This window comes from Alexandromys fortis, unplaced genomic scaffold (genome assembly GCF_014885135.2).
Source record: "Alexandromys fortis isolate MF-2015 unplaced genomic scaffold, M_Fortis_MF-2015_v1.1 scaffold_37, whole genome shotgun sequence".
Taxonomy (NCBI): domain Eukaryota; kingdom Metazoa; phylum Chordata; class Mammalia; order Rodentia; family Cricetidae; genus Alexandromys; species Alexandromys fortis.
The window spans coordinates 2,317,441-2,342,123 of NW_026067914.1; the positions used below are offsets into that span (position 1 = coordinate 2,317,441).

General features: G+C 43.4%; 1 protein-coding gene across 5 annotated transcripts in view; it reads left to right on the plus strand.

Moving 5' to 3' along the window:
* The first annotated feature begins 3,050 nt into the window (after positions 1–3,050).
* Dab2 (DAB adaptor protein 2) overlaps positions 3,051–24,683 on the plus strand; it is a 53,146-nt gene continuing 31,513 nt past the window's right edge. Inside the window, exon 1 of one of the 5 annotated variants that reach the window (XM_050138949.1) lies at positions 3,051–3,396. The gene's annotated coding sequence lies outside the window, so the exon portion shown is untranslated. Of the gene's footprint in view, positions 3,397–5,402; positions 5,531–24,683 lie in introns of those variants that run through there. The other 4 variants (XM_050138947.1, XM_050138951.1, XM_050138950.1 and 1 more) reach the window with 4 other exon arrangements.

Genomic DNA, 24,683 nt, shown 5'->3' on the forward strand with positions numbered 1-24,683 from the left:
TATATATGAAAAAAGGAAGGGTCTCTTGCCAGACACATCTCAATCAATTCTTGTTTCCCTTTTGAACTTATTTATCCTCCTGCCTCAGCCTTCAGAGACGGTAGAACTACAGACATATCCAATCTTGCCAAGCTTGATTTGTTTCACTTGATCATGTCTGTTTTTAACAAGCATCAAAGTGTACCACTTCTTTGAGGCCAACTCCAAAGTCCCATTTACAGTTCATGAAAAAGAGCAAGATTCCAAACGGGCAGCTGAAGAAAGGCCTGAGCAGCGGAGGAAGGGACAGAGCGAGGTGTAGGAGAGAAACGCCCAGACATTTGAGCTAAGAACCAACAGTCGAATCATGGAATAAAAGACACGCATAGGATAGCCTGCATAGGCGTCGCTGCTGTGGGAGCACATTCCAGGAAAATCTTAAGAGATTACTTTAATAATAAACCATGCATTCTTCAGCAAGCTGTCACGGGATTAACTACCCCTGTCTAGGCTGGGAGCACAGTCCAGATTCCACCCTACCCCACCACAAGCAGGTTTTGTGCAAATGACAATCATTACGTGGGGACCGTGGTTTTTAAAAAACATCGCATTTCATTTTTTTCCTACCTTAGTTTTCTAAACAAATTTTGGTGGTGATAAAGAAAAATTGTGCTTTCCATAGTTGAACATCTGGGTGGGCTCTGACGTGCTTTTCCTTATGCGGAGATGTTCGTTTTAGACTCATTGAAAAGTTAACAACATAGAGGTGACAGGAAACAGCACCTCCTGGGATAAAAAGTGTTAAATTTATTTTCATTTCTCTCCCCCACACACACACATAATGTGAGCAGGACATTGAGCTACTGCCAAGACCAATATCAGCACCCTAGAGATATAAAAATACACTTCAAACCAGAGTTCTTCAGCTCTGACTCTTTAGATTTCTGTATAAAACAAGGCTGTCTGTTCTGAGCTGCAACTTCGAGCCTACTGCACTCACATGAGCTGTTTGGGCCCAAGTCTCCTCTTCACGCTGCAGTTCACAGCATATGAAATCATTTTCTTTCTCTGGTTTCTAAGGTAAATCGCTTCTTTTTAGTGGTAGCAAGTTAACACATCTTAGAAATAGTCTTTGAACTATTCTGATAAAGATAGAGAGAGACTTGGGTGGGTGCTTCCAAGCTGAGAGATAAGACATGCTTTTTGGAGACCGATTTCTTTTGCATTCTCAAAGCCCCTGTTTCCTTGAACGGACTACTTTTTTTTTTTTTTTCTAATTTCTGAGCCTTTTGAAATGAAATCATTTCTCTAGACTTCTGGATGCTAGACATAAAGTGGGATGTCCTCAGAGGCGGCAGAACTAAGAGTGATGTCTTCACAGACCTCTAGCCATTCACAGAAAACCTTTTCTTTTTCTTTCTACAATCATAGGGGAATATTGAAAGTTGCCAGCACAGCCCCGTCTACTGTGCGTACCCAGGTGTGGAGGGAACACAGAGGTCAGGAGGGCAGCACGCTGGCCCAGCTGTGCTGCTCTGTGCCTCTCGTTCTCCCCGCTCATGGGCCTTTCCAAGCCTGACCTACTTGCAAGCAGAAACTGCCACTCACATTGAGCTACCTCAAATTACACAGTGGCTTTGCAGCTGGGGCTAGACACGGACCACAAAATACATCCTTGGTGTGCCATAAGCCCGATTTGAACCCTTGGTTTGCAGTGCTAAGATGCATATCCATTGTGTTGCTTACTCAATAAAATCAATAACCCATTCCCTCCGAGTGACAATTTGTCATTTTTATCGTTGGTATATTTTGCTTCCAACAAATGGGGTAACAGGGAGGCGAGGGAGGAGGGGGGAGAGGAGGTGCAGCAGGAAGACAGACAAGAGGAGGAGGATAGGAAAGACTAAATACAATAAGAGAGCAGGGAAGAGGAGGAGGAAAAAGAGGAGGTGGAGGGAACCTTCCCAAAGTGTAATTTCCTAAGTTCTTAAAAAGCACCATACTGCTTTTGCAGATATTTGACAATTGTTCCTGGCTTTAAAATATAGAGGAAAGAAGCGGCAAGCTTCTATATGGTTCCTGGGGTTCTCTCTGCCACGTGTCTACAGTTCAGCATTGATAGGGACATTTTTCAATGTCTCTTCTCATAGCTCAAGTTTTTCATGCAGGGATAAGAAAAAGAAAAGAAAAGAAAAGAAAAGAGAGGAGAGGAGAGGAGAGGAGAGGAGAGGACAGGAGAGGACAGGAGAGGACAGGAGAGGACAGGAGAGGACAGGAGAGGACAGGAGAGGACAGGAGAGGACAGGAGAGGACAGGAGAGGAGAGAAGAGAAAAGATGTGTGCTGGGCAGTGGTGGTACACACCTTTACAGCCAGCACTTGGGAGGCAGAGGACGGCTGATCTCAGTGAGTTTGAGGCCTGCCTGGTCTACAAAAGGGAGTTCCAGGCCAGTCAGGACTGTTACACAGAGAAACTCTTTCTCGAAAAATAAAAAATAAAGAAATGCTATAGAAACTAACAGACGACGTCATGCTATCTGCATGTGGGTGGATACGCACTGAAAGATGGATCCTTAGATCACTGGATGTGTTAGATAGATGGTAAAGTGTTTCATTTAGGCCAGTTTCAGAGAAAGAATATGGTCTTGCATCTGTATGAGTGGTGTTAAACTTCAATATAAACACATCTTTTACCGGTCGCCCATAGTTTTCCCTCCTATCTAATAAGCACGTCCATATTTGCAATTAACAGACACTGATTTCTTTATAGGTGACAATCCAGTCACGTGCTCAGCTTAAGAAAGGACAGTTGGAACCTGGGACCCGTCATCCCTTGAAGGAAAAGTCCGGAGTAAAGGCTTCTCTTTGTTCAAAGGCCCCAGGCGGTTTAGGATGGGTTTGCGTGCCACGCCACTTGAAGTGGCAATCTAGGGAACGGATCTGTGAAACGCAATTTAGCGGATCCCACCCCTTTCAGAGTTTCCCTTTCCTGTCCTTACGTGCACCCTTCCTGGCCCCCGTTAGTGTGGGGCTCCTGGCCCTGGCGTTTGCACGGTCCTTTCTCCAGGTCCGGGCGATCGCCCCCAGCTGGTCGGGCGAACGGAGCGCAAGAGGCGCCGGTCTCCGCGGCTGCAGCGCGAGTTAATAAACAGTTAAGTTTGGAAGACTCCGTAGCACGTTGAGGAGGAGTTACCAAGCCCAGGCAGCAAAAACATCCCGCCACATTCCTGGGGAGTCCTCAGCTGCCAGCATCTGATTAGAACCATATCTCTCTCTCTCTCCCCGGGAGTGGCCGCGCGGCACCGAGGCTCCCTGCCGGCGGCTATTTAAGCGGGGCCCACCGAGTCTCTAGCGCTGCAACCTAGAGGCTCCGGACACGGAGAAGTCATGCTGGCTCGGCAGAGGCACTAGCTAGCCCGTGAGTAGCTCTGCCATCCTCCTTTTCTTTGGTTCCATTTTTGCCGACCTCCTTCCCTCCTTTGCCCGCTCCTCTCTTCCCACCCCTATCTTGACTGCAGACCTTGGGCGGTGGGGGGAATCTTACAAATCAGACGGTGTACTCCGGGGAAAGCAGCAGTTTTGTGGCCTGACATCTGTGGAATGCTTCCAAGGAATGCATTTTACCTTTGGGGTCGGACTCCAAGACGCCCATCCTGTGACATTTAAAGAGCCCTTCCGTGTGTGTGTGTGTGTGTGTGTGTGTGTGTGTGTGTGTGTGTGTGTGTGTACAGGGCGCGGAGTGCTTAAAGGCTTTGGGGCCATCCCAGGGAGAATGCCGGTGTGGCCGCTGACCACCTAATTAACTGCTGAGGGGTGTTGGGTTTTGCCTTGTGACAAAGGCTGGACGTGGTCTGTGCCTCTAAGGAGCTATTTTCTGCTGACAGGACAGGACATTAAAAATGTGAACTTTGTCTTAGACCAGCATTCCTAGGAAAGTATCTGCCCAAGCGACTTAACAAACTTATTTTAAATCCCTGAAGCGTTTAAACGCTGTTTTCTTGACGGTTGTAAACTAGTTGGAAGGATTAAGTAAGAATTAGAGAAAAAGGGCGAAAAGCGTGTGAAAACCTCAGAGCCGCAGTCAACGTAGCGGTTCTTTTAGCAGCAGAGAGCAGAGGCTGTTATTTCTTCCTTTTCCCTCTCCTTCACTTAATCCCGAGCTTGGAATTCTGCTCCGTAGTAGGTTTCAGTCGGGAGCTGCTTGAATCCAAAGAGAAATTTAACTGGATTCAAAGAAGTTGGACGTTATCTCCACCACCGGGCACCCCACACACCCTTTCCTCTTTCTTCTTTGCTTGTGTTTGGAAGGAAGGGAGCCACTGTAAACCAAGAGAACAGAAACGAGCCCCAGACACATGGAAAGATTTAAAAATTATGAAAGGGGCAACTTCATGAATAGTAAATGTTGCTGTAGCTCTATAAAGTGACTCGATGAAAATATTTCTGGGCCTCATAAGGCAAAGGCAAAGCGGGAGCATGAAGGGGACCAAGGTAGATACAACTTGAACATAAAGTAGTGGCAGAAAATTTGGCAAAATGTCTCATAGATACCTGGTATGGATGCTGGAATAGTCCCGATGAGATGCACAAACCATCTTTCTTACAGTCGTGAGGCCTGGGCTCTGCACCCAGAAGTATTGACCGACTGTTCCAAAAGGAAGGAATAGCTAGAATTCAGGACTTGCTGCTGCTAAGTGGCTTGTCAGGGTGCTCCCCCATCCTGGGTCAGGCTGCCTTACTCTAGTCAGGTACCCCACCCACCCAGGCATCTACTACTCCACTCCCTTTAACCAAGGCAGGGCACACACCAGAGCTGAAAGGAGTTAACTGGCTTGAGAATTCGGGCATGTTGGGAGTTCAGGCTTTCCTGAGGAAAACAGCTCCGGGTCAGGGAAAAGCAATGCTACAGCAGATGAAACTCAGAAGGTGAGACAAGCAAGATCCCTTGAGAAAGGAGGTATTGTGACCTCCTCAAACACGTATTCCAGACACACACCGTTTCTCTCATGTTCTTCGTCACTTCGGCCTCAAGCTCACTGGATTCCTCTGCTTCTTACTAATAGCAAATCCCTTCTCTCCCCAATGCCAACGCCAGTCCTTTAGTGCAATCTTTACCCTAGAAACTGTTTGTTTCTAGGCTGGTATGTTCTCTCTTTCCCCTGAAGTCTTAGAGAAGGAACCCAGGACCTTGGACATGCCTGGCAAGCCGCTGAGCTGCCTCCCTAAACCCTGAGTAGATGGCCTTCCTCTGCACCTCAGTCAAGATTAAACTCATCAGCCTCTTGCCTCTGTCCCCAGCACGCTAGGATTATAGGTAGAGGCCACCACACCTGGCTAAGCTATGCCGTTTTAACTGTGGTCAGGCAAGAGAGATAGTGGAGGAATGGGAGGAATGTCTTCTTCCTTAACCTCTAGTGCAGACGTGTTTATTGCGCTGGTAATGCTGACACCAGGATGGTTTATCTCCACCTGAGGCCGTGAAGGGCTGGGAAGGTAACCACAGTGTTGTTTTTAGGCCTTGCTGATTTGTGAAGAAAGAATCAAACACAGAGGTAGGTTCGTTTATTCATTTTTTTTTCTTCCTTTTTTCCTTCTTTCCTTTTTTCTTTTGATGTTTTGAGGCAGCGTCTCAATATATTTCTCTTCCCAGGCTGAACTTGAACTTCTAGTCTTTTGACTTCTGAAATTATGGGCAAGCATCACCCCCACGTGGCTCAGAGTCTGGATTTATGCTAAAGACATATTATAATTTTAAGGGTTAAAGTATAACCTCCTGTTCTTCAGGCCTGTTTTTATTGTCTTTCTCCACAGGTTAGATGGATTTTAGTTGGCTTTGTTAGGGGTGAGGGGTATTGATTTGAAGACCCTTGTTGGGCATGGTAACGGTGTAAAGTCTTCTGGGAGCTGCTGACCAGTTGGTCTGGTTTGCTCAGTCATATCCCTGTTACCTAAAATTTAAAAGACAAGGAAAACATGGCTTGCTGAGTGGCTCAAGGCCCTCAGGAAACACTGTGGGAAGCTGCTCCTGATGAAACCATGAGGAAGTTGCTTCTTCATTTCTCTCCTAGTCTGAGCCTAAGCCCACTACTGCTGTGATCAAGCTAACTTGGAAACGCCTTGTGTTTCTTTGCCTCCTTCTCTCCACTTGGGGGATTACTCATTCCTTTTCTTGAAGATAAAGCGAGGATGTTGTCATGGGTGAAGGCCGCTGAAAGGAGTTCACCAGGGGCATAAGTTGCCCCATCTGGAAGACTGGCAAGAGGACTGGCCTGGGGGTTATATAACTGATCTACCCTATAAGATTTCCTACAGTGGACAGAACTAGAAAGGGAAGCAGACTGGCAATGTGAAACACCTGAGGAGCAGGATGTGGTTTCTTTGTTTTGTTTTGGTTTTGTTCTCCCTGGAGTTGTAATTGTTATATAGTTGAAGCGCTATTACTGAATTGCAGAGGCTGGCCCAAGTCTCATGTAGAAGACAGTGTTTCCATCAGATAAGTGTGTTTAAGGGAAACCTAAATTATGGGAAGATATTCTAGAGGGTTGGTTAATCATGTCAGTCAGAAGCAAACTGTCAGGTCTCTTCTTAGAGACAGCCCAAAGTCCTGCTTAGGGGCACAAATGATGGTGGGTGTCTTAAAGGGCCAGCAGTTCATGCATTCATATGCTAGCTGCTGTTCATCCTTCCGCCAACAGCACTGTTGGGTAGTGGTTAAAACTATCTGCACCATTGCTTAGTAAAATGACCTTGGGCACACAGAATAACCTCTGTAATTCTGTCTTCTGAAGAAGAACAATAGTACTTAGGGACACTGGGAAGATAAAATTAATCTATATCTTTGGGATACTTTATCGGCTTATTTCTGCCCCCTGAACAACTGATAAGGGGACTTTGTGCACACTGAAGGCAACTGAAGAATTTCTTAATCAAAACTGAACACCATTCACCCTATCTGAAAACACTGTTAATCATTTAAGTACTCGATACTAAGGGAGCTTGTACGTTTGCTTGAGTTCACGCTAGAACAGACAGTTACTCTCCGTTCTCAGCGTGGAAGCCTGCTATTTGGTTTGGTCAGAATGACCTCTGGTCTCTTTTCAATCTTCCCCGCACTCTCTCAGACTCCCTACGGAGAAAGAATGATCCTTCTGAAGTCAGCATTCTAGCCAAGGAAGTGGGAAAGGGAGGGACCACCCTGACTAAACTAGTGACTAGGCCAGGGCATTGGGGCCCCAATACTATCATGGCCCACATAGCTGGGCAGGTTGCCATGGTTATTCCCTTTCCTGCATCTTTCCACCACCCTGGGAGGAAACTTGCCTCTCTAGGGCAAGCAGAATCAGAACAAATTGCTTCCTGGCCTAAAAATGGAAGCTACTCAGGAAAGTAGAATCTCTCTCTGCTCCTTGCTCTTCCCTCACCCCTCACACTTATTCTAATTCCAGTGTAAACTTTTTAATCTTTGCTACCTCCTCTACACCATCTAGATAACCAAATGTGCTGGCTAATCACATTTCAGTTAGTACTTCAGGGTGGAAGCAGCTTGGCAATTTCTGTCCCTCTTCTAACCTTCTCAGACTAGCTGGGGGCAAGTGACCTTTGGCTGATGTAAGCTGGTAAGAATTCTCAGTAATGGAACATGCCAGCTTAATGTTTAGTTCTAGGGAAGTGACCAGGAAGCAGAAAGTAGGACGACCATCTCAGATTTTCAAGAAATGTCAAAGAAATGGGTAAGGGAAGAACAGGGAGTAAGAATTCTAGAATGTTGTGTCTGTAATACTGTGAGAGGTAAGAAGTGTGTTGCCAGGGTGGGGCAGGCGCCTCTGTGTATAAAACCCTGGATTCGACCCCCCCCAATGCTACAGAAATGAAAGAAAATGAAAAAATGCTATCAAACCTGGAAGAAGCTTGAGCGACAGGCAGAAGGTTTAAGATGTTTCTCTTGGTAAAAGCTGGTCTGTTTTTCCTTAGTAACATGATGGGATGCATGGGGCTAAAACACACTAGGATCTGCAGAGTACATACACACTGCCGTTCGTAAGCAGATTCGTAAAAACCAAAGTCTCCCTCTCAGGATTGGGCACTTCTGTGGTGTATGTTTCATAGCTAGAGGAGCTTTCCTGAGACAGTTTCGCAGAGTGAGGTCTTTCTCCACTCCGGATTGATTGAACCAAGATGGCAGGGAGGCCTTGCCCAGTTACATTCTATATACCTTTTAGTTGATCTAAGAGTAACATTTGTAATTCAAATTGGTTTTTGTTGTTGTTGATTGTTTTTTGTTTTTGTTGGTTTTTCGAGGCAGGATTTCTCTGTAGCTTTTCGTGGCTGTCCTGAAACTAGCTCTTGTAGACCTTGAACTCACTGAGATCTGCCTGCCTCTGCCTCCCAAGTGCTGAGATTAAAGGCATGCACCACCAACACCCAGCTTTTTTATTATTTTTTTTATATTTTTGCTTTTGTGTTGCTTTGGTTTTTTTTTTCTTTCTTTTTTTGTTTTTTTTTTTGTTGTTTTTTGTTTTGTTTTGTTTTGTTTTTGTTTTTGACACAGGGTTTCCCCAGCCCTACCTGCCCTGGAACTTGCTTTGTAGACCAGGCTGGCCTCGAACTCAGAGAGCTGCCTGCCTCTGCCTCCTGAGTGCTGGGATTAAAGACATGCACTACCCACCTACTGGCTTGTAATTCAGTTTTATGATTCAGGCCTTCAATAGAAAACATAACAATGTACCTCAGTTTCTAGAGCATAGGAATAATAGAGCAAAACTACTTAAATATAATTATGTTTAGCTGCATCTTGGGTTGCAAAAAGATGAGAAAGCACATATCTACCACATTTTATCCATGGCTTTCTTGATCTGAGGAAAGTGAGTATAATCCTTAGTTTTAGCACAGTGCCTCACTTCTAAATCCTTTTACCTAGGCTGAGGTTTTTAAAGAGTATCATTAATCTCCATGTATTAGGAGACTGTCTTGGCCAATATCTTTTTAAAAAGGACTCCAGTAAGCTACAACATTACCTTTAAACCATGGTTTTCTCTAGCCCACATAACTTCTACATTTCTTCTCCAGGCCATGTCCAGAAGTGCAGACGAGAGCCTCCACTCTAAATCAATCTACTGCAGTTGGGTTTTAGAGAGCTCTGTGTCTTAAGAAGGATCAATCCATTTCCCCCATTTAACTTTCATTATACATAATTTGCAAGAAGACAAAAAAAAAAAGTCTGGACTGCGAATGTAACTCTTGCTAAAGTGTTTATGTAACATGCCCGAGACCTGGGGTTCAATCTCCATTCTGAAATAGTTGTAACTCAGGCAGCTAATGCCAGCATTGGGAAAAGGAGGCGGGAAGATCAGAAGGTCAACAGCATCAGAATTATGCAGTGACTTTGAGGCCAGCATGAGTTACTTATCTCAGAAAGAGATGCTTCTATTTCTTAGCTCCAACATGATCAGCTTGTTCCACATCAGATCCCGAGGATAAATTGAGCTTTAGTTGTTTCTCTGAGTATATACAAAGGATTCAAGTAACGCATGGTGCTGAGTTGGCAGTGGAGAAACAGCAACCCCAGTGAATAGGAATAAGGAAGAAGTCTGCTGAGGTGAGGCCACGCACACAAAGTCTAGAGTTCTGCCAACCTACGATGGAGTGGCAGCCCTAGAATTTCTCAGTAATGCTACTAAAAGCCACGCATGTGACTTATTGGTAGAGCTCTTACCAAGTATGTGTGAGGTTCTGGATTTGATTCCCAGGTTTTGTTTTTTTTGTTTGTTTGTTTGTTTGTTTTGAAAAATAGCTGTTCAATGTCCCTAACCCTTAATTATCACATTTACCTTGCTAAACAGTCCTAAGAATGACTGGTATGGGTAGAGAGCCCACCCCTGACCAAAGCACGCCAGTGTCCTCCAGGAATGAGAATGCTGCTTCTGAGATGGCCAAGGTTAGTGGTTCAGAACACGGGGTCTGAACTACAAATGACCGTGTCCACAAACCAGCTTTGCTGTAACACAAGAGGTACAACATCTGAATTTCATTTTCCCTCTCCGTAAAGCGAAGGGACTCAAAGTTACAGCTAAAGGGAAGTGGAAAGTTCCTGAGAACGGCTGCTGACGCAGCCTAGCAAACCCTTTTGGGGCTGCTGTCCTCAGTGAAATAGCGGGGCTGATGCTGGGAAACGGTCTTATCCTCGTTGTTGGTGTAGAATTCAGCTCGATTCTGACATAACACATAGAGGCTGAGAGGTAAACCAACTTTTGTTGATTTTTTTTGAAAGCATTAAATATGGGGGGTCAAGCAGTAGAATATGGCAATATTTTATAGTCCAACGAGACCAGCAACTATAAACTTCCATGGTCCACTCGGGACAATAGAGACTTTTTGAAGTCGAGTTAATGTATACATAAAAATCTGGAACATGAAAAGTAACCCTTTCCTTCCTGGGTCCATGTCAGGTATAGATGCTCTCCTACATAACCTCAATTTTCCTTTCTCTCTCTCCCTTCTCCCTCCCTCCCTTCTCTCTCCCTTCTCTCACCCTCCCTATGGTCTTCCCTGTAACCTTCTCTATCCCCCTCTCACCCTTCCTTTCTTCCTCCTTCCTTCCATTTCTCAGCCCTCCCCCCTCCCGCCCTTCTTTCCTTACTTTCTTTTATGAGACAGACTCTCACTCAGTAGCCCAAGCTGGAATCAAACTCCTGATCTTCTGCTTCAGCCTCCCAAGGGCTGCATGGATGATATGCACTGTGACACCCAGTTTTTACATTTTGTGTTTTTAACTGCTCTATTTAGGACCAAAGTCTGTTCTGTTCACCTAGATACATGATTCATAAGTTAATATGCTTTTATGTTATCTTTTAGTGTTTTAGAAATAAGCCAAATGCATTATCAACTCTGTCGGAGGTGTTGGTTAGTGAAGAAGGCTGGACCCATTTGGCTTTGGGTCGCCACGGTCAAAGGAGTTATTCACTGTGCTGAATCAGGATCGGAAATCACAATGGATATACACGCTAGGTCTAGAATCTCTGTGCTTTAAGCAGGGGACGTTTTAGCTGTGCCTTAGTTACATCACCACTGATAATATTGTTATTGTTTTCATCATTTGTTTGATCCCCATCCCCTCAAATATTATAAGTGCAGACCCATTTCTGAAGTGAAAAACAAAAGTATAACAGACTCTTCCATCAATAGTTAATGATGTTCAATGTTGATTTCTACCAGGATATAGGTTGAACTACAAGTAGGACTTTTCTTTGGGGGGGGGGGTTGAAACAGGGTTTTCCTGGCTTTGGAGCCTGTCCTGGAACTAGTTCTTGTAGACCAGGCTGGCCTCGAACTCACAGAGATCTGCCTGGCTCTGCCTCCCAAGTGCTAGGATTAAAGACGTGAGCCAACCACCACTCGGCTTCAGGTAGGATTTCTCAGAAAACATCTAGATAGATAGATAGGTAGGTAGATAGATAGATAGATAGATAGATAGATAGATAGATAGATAGATAGATAGATGATAGAGAGATAGACAGATAGACTTGAATTGGAATGATAACTGATTTTACTTGGAATCCAAATTGTCTTCTGAAGTATAACTTGATGCAGAGATGTTTAATTAATTGCTTCAAAACCTGTTGGGGAGATGCAATTTATTTAGTTGTCTGGAGTTATAATAACTAAACATTGGTTGAAATTTACAATTGGATGCAGCTATTTACCTTATGCAGGCTAGCAGACACATGCTAATTACCACCCACAAAGAAATTTAGCTGAGAGTGGCGCGTGCCTTTAATCCCATCTCTAGGAGGCAGAGAGAGGCATTCATCTGTGAGTTCTAGGACAGTCTGGTCTACATTTATGTGTGTGTGTGTGTGTGTGTGTGTGTGTGTGTGTGTGTGAGAGAGAGAGAGAGAGAGAGAGAGAGAGAGAGAGAGAGAGATTTAAAGAAACTGCCCATGTGATGACACACGCCTATGGTCCCAGCACTAAGGAGGCAAAACCAAGAAGAGCTTGAGTTCAAGGCCAGCCTGGGCAACATAGTGAAATCCTGTTGACAATAAAAATGAAATTTAGAGAAAAGTATAACCAACCAACAAAATTTTGTTTCAGTTGAATGGTGTGGGGTATTTACACAGGTCCAGATGAAGACAAAGCAGTCAGTGGTTTGTAATAATGGAATTAGCCTTAAAGGGACTAAAGGAAATTAAATATGCAAAGGTAAAATGAGAAAATACAATGAGAAAATACGCTGAAGGAAGAAGTAGACAAGGGAATCGTGTAGGTGGGAAGGAACGGGGTGTGCTCAAATCACTGCCAATTCTGACCAAGAGAGTACGTGTGTACAGCTAAGAGATAATAATGTGTAGAAGGAAAGACGGAGCACAGCAGTCAAGGAAGTGCGGTCTTTATTCGCTAAGAGGATCTCTTCATTTAAGCAGAAATACACGTTGATTCAGGCAAGTTAACCTGTTTAAGCTAGCAAGAGAAGTGTGAGTGCGGGTTGCTTAGCAGCTGAAGAAAACCCGACCATCAAAGTAGGGCAAAGATTTGCCTGAATTAATATAAAGGAGCAAAGGGGAAGTGAGTATGGTTGTCATATACTTATTTTGATTTTTTTATAAGACAGGTTCTTTCTATGTAGTTCAGGCTAGCAACCAGTTCACTGTTTAATCTGAGCTGGATCCAAGTTGATCTATCTTTCCTGCCATTGACCTGGCCAACCCCCAATCTCTGGTGCTGGAATCACAAGCCCACGCCACCACCTCCCATCTGTGCATTAGTCTTAGTGCTTGAAAGTACTATGCTCTTTACCAGGTTCTATAAAGCTTAGAAAAGTGGAGTAGAAGCCAGGCGGTGGCGGCACACACCTTTAATCCCAGCAGCGGCAGGCTTTCGTAAACTAGGTAGTTCCCTTTAACCAAAGCTAGCTGGAGTTAGTGGGAGGGAGAGAAGGTTGCATTTTCCTGATACCTGTTTCGTTTAAGTAAGGAGTTTGCTTCATCTGAAAATGTCTTTCTTGAGGTCCAGTAACATGTTTGGGATAAGATGTAGACATTGACATCCCTCCAAGTGGTTCATGCTTCTCCTGGGTGAAACTGGGTGCCAGATGGATGTAATATTTCCTTCTGTTTGTTTATGAAGCTAGGGATGACTCAGAACCCTGGATTTTAAGATAAAATTTACAGAAAACACCACAGATACTCTTAATGAGCCTACCTTGCCCAGTTCCCGAGAAAGACAGAGAAGGTGTTAGTAAACTTCCCCAGATGATGCGGCCAGCATTTCCATTGTTTTAACTCCCTTCATACATATATGTAATTGCTGGGAATTGAACTCAGGACCTTTGTAAGAGCAGGCAATGCTCTTAACTGTTGAGCCATCTCTCCAGCCCCTTAACTCCCTTCTGTCACTGAAGTATTCATCACTCCTCAAAGGCCTGCTTTACCTGGTGGATGGAACCCCCTGGCTAATCACAGTTACACCTCATGGTTTCCAGGCTGATATTCCATCCTAGGACAGCTTTTCATTCTTCCTTTGTTTAGCACCTATAGACACCCACCAAACGGTTTATTAAATAGCCAGTCAAAATTGGATACAGATGACCTAAGGCTCAGAGCTGATTACTGCTTTGACTTAACATAATTTCTGCCCAAAAGAAAAAGAAAACTTAAATTTATTTATTTCGTTTTGCTTTGCATTTTTGAGACAAGGTCTGGAGCTGTAGCTCAAGATGGTCGGGAACTTACTATGTAGCCCAAGCTGACCTCCTCCTGCCTTAGCTGGTCCCACCCGACTCCACTGTTGGGATTATAGACATAAGCCACCACACCCAGTGAGAAACTTAATTTTTAAAATGTGCTTGTGCAGCTGGACCGTTATTTTAAATGAAGTTCCCACTAGCCTTTCTAAAATGCGGATGGCATTAGACTGCCAGCCCAGTACTCCCTAGACTGCTCCCAGTGTGTCCAAGAAACAGCTGGAAACCAAGAACAGGTCCTAGCTTAACCAGCTTCAAAGTCCCACCATTAAAGCAATTTTCCAAAGTTTAATTATTTGATTCAAAACTTACTGCTCAATGGTTAAGATGCTTGCTTATTCAACTGAAGTTCAGACCCAGCAACTCATGGACACCCATTAACTCCAGGTACTAGGAATCAATCCTGTGTCGTCTGGTCTCACCAGGCATTTGCATTGTTCAAACACCACACACACACACATGCACACACAAACACATGCACATGTGCACAGACACACACAGGACACACGAATAAATCAGAATAAAATAAATTCTAAAAAATCATCTTACTATTGAATTTTTAATTTATCAGGAGATTTTCCTAGCAGCTTTAGGTAGGCATCAGTTAAATGGTGTCCAGGATGACATTTTAGGCTGACTCTGGGCACTGCTCGAGACATCCAGATGCTCTTAGTGGGTGTCACAGAATCCTAATTATCTCTCTTGGGTGCTAACATCAATCTCAGTACTTGACCCATGCTTGCATCCTAGCTGTGTTCTCCATCACTGCAATGCTCCAAGGTCTACCTGAGTATTTATTTATTTATTTATTTATTTATTTATTTATTTATTTATTTATTTATTTTTGTTTTTTTGAGACAGGGTTTCTCTGTAGCTTTGGAGCCTGTCCTGGGACTAGCTCTTGTAGACTAGTTTAGCCTGAAACTCACAAAGATCCTCCTGCCTCTGCCTCCCAAGTGCTGGGATTAAAGATGTGCGTCACCACCACCCAGCTCTATCTGAATTTTAAATATTGCTATCTGATGCATGAACACACCCTCAGGAAATATGGTTTTAAAATAAAAGCACATGTATGTCACATCCTAACTATGTAAGAATTATCAATGGTCTACATTTCCATAATAATCCAATACTGATGTTTCTAGATTTTCCTTTGGTTTTTCAAGACAGGCTTTCTCTGTAGCTTTGGAGCCTATCCTGGAACTCACTCTGCAGACCAGGCTGACCTCGAACTCACAGAGATCTACCAGCCTCTGCCTCCCAAGTGCTGGGATTAAAGGCGTGCACCACCACCGCCTGGCTAGATTTCCAACAGTTATAAAAGAAACACAGAATGGAAAAACATACTGCTTCGAATAAGTCATGGTGATGTGGTTATTTTAGTTTATAGCTGTCTTTGACAAAAGATGTCCTTGTTTTGTTTTCTAAGCTGACACTTCAAAATGTCATTTCACTTCTAAAATGGGCATTAAGGAGACTCCTTTTTAAGATAAGGTGGGTCATGAAATAAAGGGCATAATATATAATTGACCTTTGGCTTTTATAAAAGCCGCATTTAGGACGCAGTGTATTTGAAGTCTGAGGGTCACTGGCATCATTGCTTCTTTAGAAGGGATGACCTTGAATCTGACATTTGAGATTGTTAGACCTTAACCTTTTGATGAAAAGGCCTTCCCAGGAGATTAGTCAAGTTCTTAAATAAAAGACCCCGGCAGTGTTGAATCACATCCACGCGGCTCTCATACTACAAAGCTATCTGACTCTTTGATGCCTTCCTGCGACTACTCGGATTTGTCTCCACCGCAACCTCGAGGCCATCACTCAACCTCAAAGTCTCCCCAGTACCGTCTAGACAAAATAGAGTGCCGTAAGCTCACCGTAATCCAGCTTGACCTGACTCTCAACATTTCCCCTGGCATCATGAGCACCCAGCCCTGTATTTCTACTCAGTTAATATAAATACTCTTTCTTCCTTGCTAAGAATTCTTCATTCCCAGATAGATTTTCTGTACAAGTTGCACCCAGCCTTGGGTGACTGGGGGTGGGGGGGTGGGGGAGGTTGGCTTAATCCTTTCTTTTGACTCTGTGGCTCCCAGGCAAAGATTGGGGCAAGAGCTTGAAGCAAAGTCAGCTCTTCCAATCAAATAGGAATAATACCAAAGAATCACGTGAGAGCATCCTAGTGTATGATATTTGACACTTCCAAACCATCCCCAGTGATACTCTGCACAGTTTCTGGGCTGCTCCAATTTTCTTTAACAAATCTCCTTTGGAAAGCTTATTACTTAATATTCCATTTACTTTTTTTTTTTCCTTCTGCAGTAGTGCAGACTTGTCAGGAAAGAGATCTCCATATATCCAAGCTCTAGGAGAATTCCCACCGTACAGCAGGAATACAGATTTGTTATGTGATTTGCTTTCCTGGTGTGTGTCAGAGGCTTATTCAAAGGGATGCACCCCCTAGTTAAACAGGGTTGTGTGTGGCTCCAACTGGTCTCGAACTCACGATGTAGCTGAGAAGGATGTTGAACTTCTGATCCTCTACCCTCTTCCTGTAGAGTAGGGTCCAGATGTCCACCACCACACCGCTTTAGCAGCAACTGTAGTAGGTGTAAACTGGAATTTAGTATAGAGAACCCCAAAACCAGAGAGACAGATTCTGGGAAAGAAGCTTTATTCATATCCATGTCTAGTAATTTTCTTGAAATCAGAATTTTGCTTGTTTGAGAAGGACAAAGCAAACTAAGCCTCTCTCTCTGCTTTTCCTGGCACAGCTAATTATTTGTATGTTTCTACAAAATATAAGGTACTGAAGACATTGTTAGTTAACACAGGAACTGTAAACATTCACCAAATTTTTCAGACTTCACCCAGTCTGTGGAGTTTTGAAGGGTTCCTTCCCAACCTTAGAGATTCTGCCTTAACCTCCTTGTCTATAATTTTGAGCCTTTTTTAATAAAGATTGGATTAGGGACTTAATAGTGGCTTTCAAAAGAGACTTCTCTTTGAATAGGGCTATAGAGTTCAGCTAAGGAAACAAGGCATGGAATTGCATTTTTGGATACTAAAAGTGCCTGCACACCCACCCACACACACACACACACACACACACACACACACACACACACACACAGAGAGAGAGAGAGAGAGAGAGAGAGAGAGAGAGAGAGAGAGAGAGAGATACAAAAGAGTCACATCAGATGCTACCATGGAGAGGAGACTTCAGCTGGTGCTTGCAGACCAACTCAAGTTCCCTTGATTTGATGAACTTAATAGAGATGATGAAGAAAGGCTACAGATGGAACACCTGTCTATCTGGTCCAGCATTCCACCTCACCCCACCCCCATTTTTTGATTAAATATGGAAATACCCTTTGCTTAACAGGTACAGAATCTTGCAGCTTCTCTTTAGAAATCCAAAGAGCAGAGGACAGGGCTGTGACAAAGCACGCAGGCTAGTGAACATTTGTCTAAGCCCTGCATGTTTTCCTGACCGAGGAAACCCCATTTAAAGTGAAGCTGGCATTCCTGTGGGCTCTAGCTAGCAGCCCTTTCAGTTCACCACAAACAGGCATAGCTAGATCATCAATGGCCAAGAGGTCTCAGCTGAAGCCTAGAAAAGTGGCCATCAATAAAGAATTAGTATCATCAGTTCATCTTGTACTGGAACTATATACTTAGTAGACCCCCATGGATAGTTAGTTCCTGGGATCCTAAGGAGGTAACAAATCTGATCAGCATGGTGGGCAGTCAACAGCACAGAGAAAGAAACACTTGACTCCATCTGCTTCTTGTAGAAAGACACAGGGCTAAGTCAGATGTGTGTGGTGTGGTGTGGTGTGGTGTGGTATGTGTGCGTGTGTGTGTGTGTGTTCTGGTGCTGTTTTGTTATTCTGCTTCTTTTGTTTCGTTTTGCTTTGTACTGTTTTGAGAGAGTCTCACTGTGTATCCCTGGCTGGTCTGAAATTTAGAGATCTTCCTGACTCTGTCTTTCAAGTGCTAGGATTAAAGAAAGGCATAAGTCACCACACCCAGCAGATAAACTTTATTAAAAATAGATAAAAAAAATCTTTTCCTTCCTAAACCCTGGAATACTGCTAGAAGAGATGGTTTAACAAATGACTTAATACATTGACAAAAGATGAATATATATTCACATGTATATGTATAGTAATTCATATATTAATATATATTCTTACATGTGTATATGCACATATACATTTATATAGATTCAGTCTATTTCTGAACTCTGGGGTAAACATGGTGGAATTTGTACAGAATAAGGTTATTCTTGAGGTTCTTAGAAATTTACAATCAGAAAAGGAAGCCTGTGAGCCTTGCCTTCATTTCCTGGGAAGCCTTAATTCTCTGAAATGCTTCTATCCGTTTCCCTCTTTCTTGTTGAGATTATACAACCACGTGGCCTAAGGTGACAGAACTGGATCCCTGTAGGTGAAGCACATTGTTTTAATGATTAGCACCGCGCAGGTCTGACTCCGCCCTCAAGTCACCCCTTCATAGGGTCCCTTCAGTCACCTTTCCATTCCTGCTGATTGTGCTTACGCCAGCCACCCTGCAGTTCATCTTGCTCTCACTCTGAGAAAAATAATAAGTTTACTTTTTTGTTTAAATAACCATAAGCACAATTCAAAGGCAGATAAGTTAGCTATTTCAGGACATTTTTGTATCATGCATTCTAAAATTTAAAAAGACTGGGATAATATTAGTATATTACCTCAAGAAGCAAGTTGCTAAAGCAAAACCTATCCCAGAACGTGATAGAAAATAACCTTCTTATTTCACTGGAGAGAGGTCTCCTGAATTTTTAGGTAATATTGTGGAAGCTTCCTAACCTTAAGCGTGCTAGGACACTGGTATTAATATAATAGGAAAGAAGACTGGTTCTCAGGTCCCTGGTTCCTCTAGAAACCTAACAGTTGTCAACAAATAAATACAAAGTTTCTTGCTATTTTATTTCATTTTGTTTTATAGAGATGAGCTCTCTCTTGCCCAAGCTGATCTCCAACTTTGGGGCTCAAATATTCCTCTTGCCTTGTCCTCAAAGAATCTGGAGCTAAAGGTGTACACCAACACCCCCAGCCCCAAGATATTTTTTTAAGTGTTACCTTCATTCATTTTATTTAAAAGCAACAAAATTTGCTCTAAACGAAACCAGCTGAATCACTGTGAACCATCTCTAAGGTGATATTTAATATTCTGAGCACACAAGATGACAGTAAACAGTAGGTTAATTTTTAAAAGCTATCATTAGCCATTCAAGTCAGCACAGTCACCAATATTCTTGGAGATGAAGCTTAATGCCTTGTTGGCAAAATCTTACCCAGCTAGAATAGATTGTACCAAAGAAGGAAATGTGGGCAGGGCACATTTCTCATGGAAGGTTATTGCCAGCCCTAAGGGTAGACTGAACACCAAAACAAAGGGGGTATTCTATCCAGGAGGCCACCTAGAATCCGGAGATGGCGCGTCTGAATCATAGCATTTAAACCAGCCTTAGGTTAAGTCTCCCGAGACTTAATGCTGCCTTCTTCCAGAAGTCTGGTCTAGACGCAGACGTGTAGCGGACACACAACTTAGTCCCACTGCCTATAAACAATTACTGCACACATCCCAGTTTGACTGCTCGGCACTGACGCGACCAGGCAGCTGGACCCTTCCTCTTTTAACATCTTAAAAACTCAGCATGTGTCTGAAACTCGAGTTGCAGAAAGGTGGAGCCGCACAAGCATTGGCTTTCTGGATTACGTGAATATGGGCCTCTGCCTGGGAAGGGAAATCTCCTTGGGATTTATATCATCCAGCCAGAAAGAAACCAAATATCAGGCAGTATTTCTTGCGCTGGTTTGTGGAAGAGGAAAAGCTTAAGATTACTTTCCCGTTTTAAAGCACCCTGGTGTGGTTATAAAAGATCATAATTCTGCTGGGGTGTGTGCCTCTGCCTTTCTAACCTAAGGTTTCAAATACAGATTCTTATAAATAGCAGGCTTTCTTTAACTCCTAATACCGGGTAGAGTTCCAGGATGACTAATGGAACTGGAATAGAGTGAAATGTGTTTACTAGGATTGTGTGTGCGCACACACCGTAAGAGAACTTCCAAGAGGTGAGCGTTGGTTGTATCCTTAGGTTCACAAAGGTGGGAGGCATGTCCTTCCAGTTATTTCCTAAGGGAATGAACACATACACCTTGGCTAGCCTTGGAAGCCAACTGCTAAGTTTCATTAATAGGATTTCGTTGAAAAACTAGCCGGAAGCTAGGAAAATGAGCTTTGGCAGCAGCATCTCACCTAACTTAAGAATAGCCACAGAAACAATAAAACACTAAGTATGCAAAAGGACTGTGAGGAAAAAATGCAAATGCTCTTATTTATTCCCAGGAACCCGAAAGTGGTATGGATGTGTCTTTTTCCTCATCTGACTCTTCGGTTTCATTTTATTTTAATTTTTGAGATTGTAAATTAATCCCTTTCCTTCTTCCCGCATACCTCTGTTCACTCTCCTTCAAATTCATGGCCTCTTTTTTCATCAATTGTTACATGCATTTGCAAATACATAGATATTCCTAAATATAACCTGTTGTGTCCAAATAATGCTACTTAATACGTATGTCTTCAGGACTGACCATTTAGCACTGGACAACAAATTGGTGAGCTCTTCCCTGGAGATTTACTTCCCAGCTCCTAGCTTGACATGGTTGCCTGTAGTCCATTGTGTAGGGTTGAAGCCTCAAGGGTTTCCCCCTATCCCCTGTAGTTTGGCATGGCTATTAGTGTCCTCCTTGCCCAGCTCAAGTTTGAGCTGTCATTGATGGCACTTCATTGATAGAGCTTGTGATGTAACTAGGAGAAACAATCTCCCTGAGTCTTCAGCTCTTCAGTCTGGTGTGGGAGTGTTCTGTAGATGTCTCCCGGGAAGAATGAGCTCCATCACTCTGCATTTTGATTGGCTGTGGTTTTCGGTAGTAGTCTTCTGTCTGTTGCAAAGAGAAGCCGTGCATAGTTCAAGCACAATATCCTTGTGACATTTAGTCGTGGAGTGAAAAGTGCTCACTGTGGGCTTATATTGGTCCAAGAGACTTTTATTCAAATTACTGCTCAAAAGCACTGTGATAGATTCTAAAATGTGCATTTCCATAGTTACATTTTAAAAAAAAAGTAGGAAAGCATTAAAATTCTTTATGTAAGTTGTTCACTTTTCAGAAAACTTTCTGCCAGGATTTAGGATGAGGACAGCACAGAAAGAAACAGCGTTACCATCTGATGATACAAGATGGAGTTTTTCTGTTCAGAGTCTTTTTGTTGGTGGTGGGTTTGTTTGCTTGTTTTTTACATTGAGGTGGGGTTTCACTAAGTAGCCCAAACTGGCTTCCAACTCAAAAACCCCAGCTCAGTCTCCAAAGATATTCCAATTCTAGGCATGCACTACATAACAGAGTTGTTCTAAAGAAAGGTTTTCTTTTTTCTTTTTTTTCTTTTTTTGGTTTTTCGAGACAGGGTTTCTCTGTGGTTTTGGAGCCTGTCCTGGAACTAGCTCTTGTAGACCAGGCTGGTCTCGAACTCACAGAGATCTGCCTGCCTCTGCCTCCCAAGTGCTGGGATTAAAGGCATGCACCACCACCGCCCGGCTTAAAAGAAAGGTTTTTAAAGTTGGTTCAACTCACCCATCCCGATTTTCCATGAACAGTTTTACTTTTTGAAAACCATTTTATCAAATATGGTTAATACCACTTCTATGGCAGTCACTGTGGCACAGTGTCTCCAATCCTATTGTGGCTACCAATGACAAGTGCCTGCTAGATTTGTATTCCCAGAAGAAAGCATTGAAGCGGCAGAGGTCTGTTTGCTGTTGTTGGTTCTACAATATCGTCACAGGAGTAGGAGAAGGACTCAGGAACATTCTGGAACATGGGCTTTCTAGTCAAAATTCATTCCACATGGTGCTTCCTACCTACTAATGACCATATTAGAGGGTTCACCGTCCTAAAGGTTCATTTCACTGGGGTTAGAGAGAAGCTTGACCTTTGAGCAAAGTCTTCCCTATTTGCATCTACCCTAAAAGAACTCTCCCTTCCCAAACTCCTACCGCAGACTGCTTTAATTCATTGGCCTCTTCCTGGAAATGTAGTCCAAACTTGCTCTTCAAGTTCCCAGCCACTGTTGAGTTCCAAAGTTCAAAATACACAAGGAAGAGCAATCTGTGTTGAGCCCCCATCTCCCCAGAAAGCCATGCTCTCCTTTCTCCCAGAGTCTTAGACTTCTTTCTTGTGGTCCTTTCCTCAGAATTCATAGGAATCACTCACTCGGGCCTTGAAGCACGAGTGAGTTTGTGTATGTCTAAACGGAAGACAGAAAATAAAGGAATGATATAGTTTGAGATCATTCCCAGTATGAGCTCAGCACCTTTGAGCTCCAAGACACAGTGGTTGCCTTGCTGACCCCCTTTCCCTGCAGTGCCGCTGATATACAGTGCAAAGGGGCTCAACAGCTTGTAGAAAAAGAAATACTGCATTGTCAGCCATATTTATTATTTATTATTTGTGTCCAATAGTCCCAAATGCAGAGTTCTGGCACAGTGTAGTGCCCACCAGATAGAGAGCCCCACTATGCTCGCCCTTGAAATACGTCAAGTGCATGAACCTTATCCTGGGTGTAGGGGGCAACTATGACAGAACTGAGCCCAAACAAGCAGTGCTAGCAACGTGACCCAATGACAAAGGTGGATTTTTGAAGCTCTCTGTTTCCCAGAAGCCAAAATTTCAATACCACTTCCTTCTCCTTGTAGAATTGAATTACAGGACAAGGCTAGATTCCGGTTTTCCTGTTTTACCTAAGCTACAGGAGGTCAGACTTGGGAAGGGTAGAATGTTGCTTCTCCCACAATGATTGGTCAAGACATTGAAGCTAAGAGGTTTGCATGCAATGCAAGTGCTTTATTTGTTTTGTTTATTTATTTGTTTGTTTTGAGATAAGGTCTCCTGGTACAGCCTAAGTTTGCTTCAAACTCAAAGGAATCCACCTCAACCTGCCAAGAGCTACTCTTACAGGCAGGAACACCTCACCTGGATATGGAAATACTTCTTAACTTAAACCTCATGTTCATACTAAAAACATTCCATATGAGCAGAAAATCAGAGGGACATTCCACCACTACCCTCTTAGAATCTCAGTAGGTGATGCAGCCCTCCTTGCTGGCTTCATAGAGGTGTGTTAGCTGTAGCCAGGTTTCCCAAGGGACTAAAGTAGACTGTGATTAGTGAAATTACTTGTTCTGCTTCCCCCCCCCCCCCCCCGCTAATAGGGAGAAGCATTTAAGTGCATAAACAACAGTCCGTGCACTGATAAAATTGACTAAAAAATACGGTTGAAAACTAATCATAAAGTTGAGACTTTGGTCTCAGCTGTGAATATGTTTCAGACGCTCTCAGTGAACTGGGTGGCCTGGCTAGTCTAGAGAATGGGCCTTAATATGGGTACACAAAGCTCCCTTAACACTTAGCCCTCCCAAACACCAATTATGATAATTACTTTCTCCAACTCGAAAGGAAGATATTGCTAATACAAAATTGTTTTTAAAGTGAAAAAGGGGGGGCACAAAGTTGGGAAAGGCCAAATCAGCCAAAATTATTATAAGTTATCAATGTCACAACTCAGATTTCCATTTCATGCTGGAAGTCAGAGAGGGAGGAGAGAGAGAGAGAGAGAGAGAGAGAGAGAGAGAGAGAGAGAGGAAGAGAAAAGAAATCAAAAGGCCAAGGTGCTTCACGGTAGAGAGTGTACTGAACTAAGAATAAATTTCAAGTCTTTGATCGGTGAGTTGTGTCTCAGACCTAGCCAAAACAACCAGATCCAAAGGCCAGTTTGACCAAGTATGATTTCTGCTGCTTGGGCTGGGGGTGGGAAAGAATCCAGAGACAATGTAGAATAAGAAGCTGCAAAGCCTTTAAATTATTTTTCTGTTTTGGTTCAAGACTATGAAACATTTAGCTAAGTTGTTTTCTTGGTCTTTCCTTGATGTGCCTACTATATGGCTTGGTTTGGGTTGGGTTGGGTTGGGTTGGTTGTGGTGCAGTGGGAGGACCCTAGGGACTTGCATGCTGGCACTTCTCTCCAACTGAGATACATCACATCCCAAGTCCCAGAAGGCTTTCTTGGTAAAGCCTTCATGTAATGAGCTTTGCACAGTCTGCTTTAAAAAGTTGAACGCCAGGCACAGTATACTCTCTAGGAATAGTGCATTCTGGGAACTAATTTTCTCCTGGTGCTAGCTCTATCCTAGCCAGCTTTTTTTTTTTTAACCTTTTTTATGCCCCCTGTTTCCTAATCACTTTAAAAAAAGAATCTACTAGGCAGGAGGAACTTAGAATAAGTCCTGTCTCTGTATGCCATGAGAACATAAATTTATAGGTTTTTAAGCCAGAGTGAGGCGGCAGAGGGCTGGCTTGAGCTTTGGTACACCCACTCACCTTTTCTCCTGTATCACTAACTAAAGTGTGTCTCTCCATGTTTTGAGTTACTAACCATCAGAACACCTGCTGTGGAAAGAGCTGTTGTTGGCTGCCATGTGATATTATACAGTACACGGCATTGGGATCATGGGCTGTGACTTAACCATAGTTGTGTTTGTTGAACACTGTCTTGTGGTTTTGTTGTCTGTTTACTAGTTTTAAAAATAGACTCCTCTATGCCTCTGGCTGGCCTGGTATTCACTGTGTAGCTCAGGTTGATCTCATGATCACAAGTAATCCTTCTACCTCAGCAGGGAAAAATGCCTCAAACCATGTTTTTTTTTTTTTTTTTTTAAATGGTTTGTGGGAGCCTAGCCAGTTTGGATGTTCACCTTCCTAGACATGGACGGAGGGGGGAGGACCTTGGACTTTCCACAGGGCAGGGAACCATGACTGCTCTTTGGATAGGAGAGGGAGGGGGAGAGGAGTGGGGGGAGGGGGAGA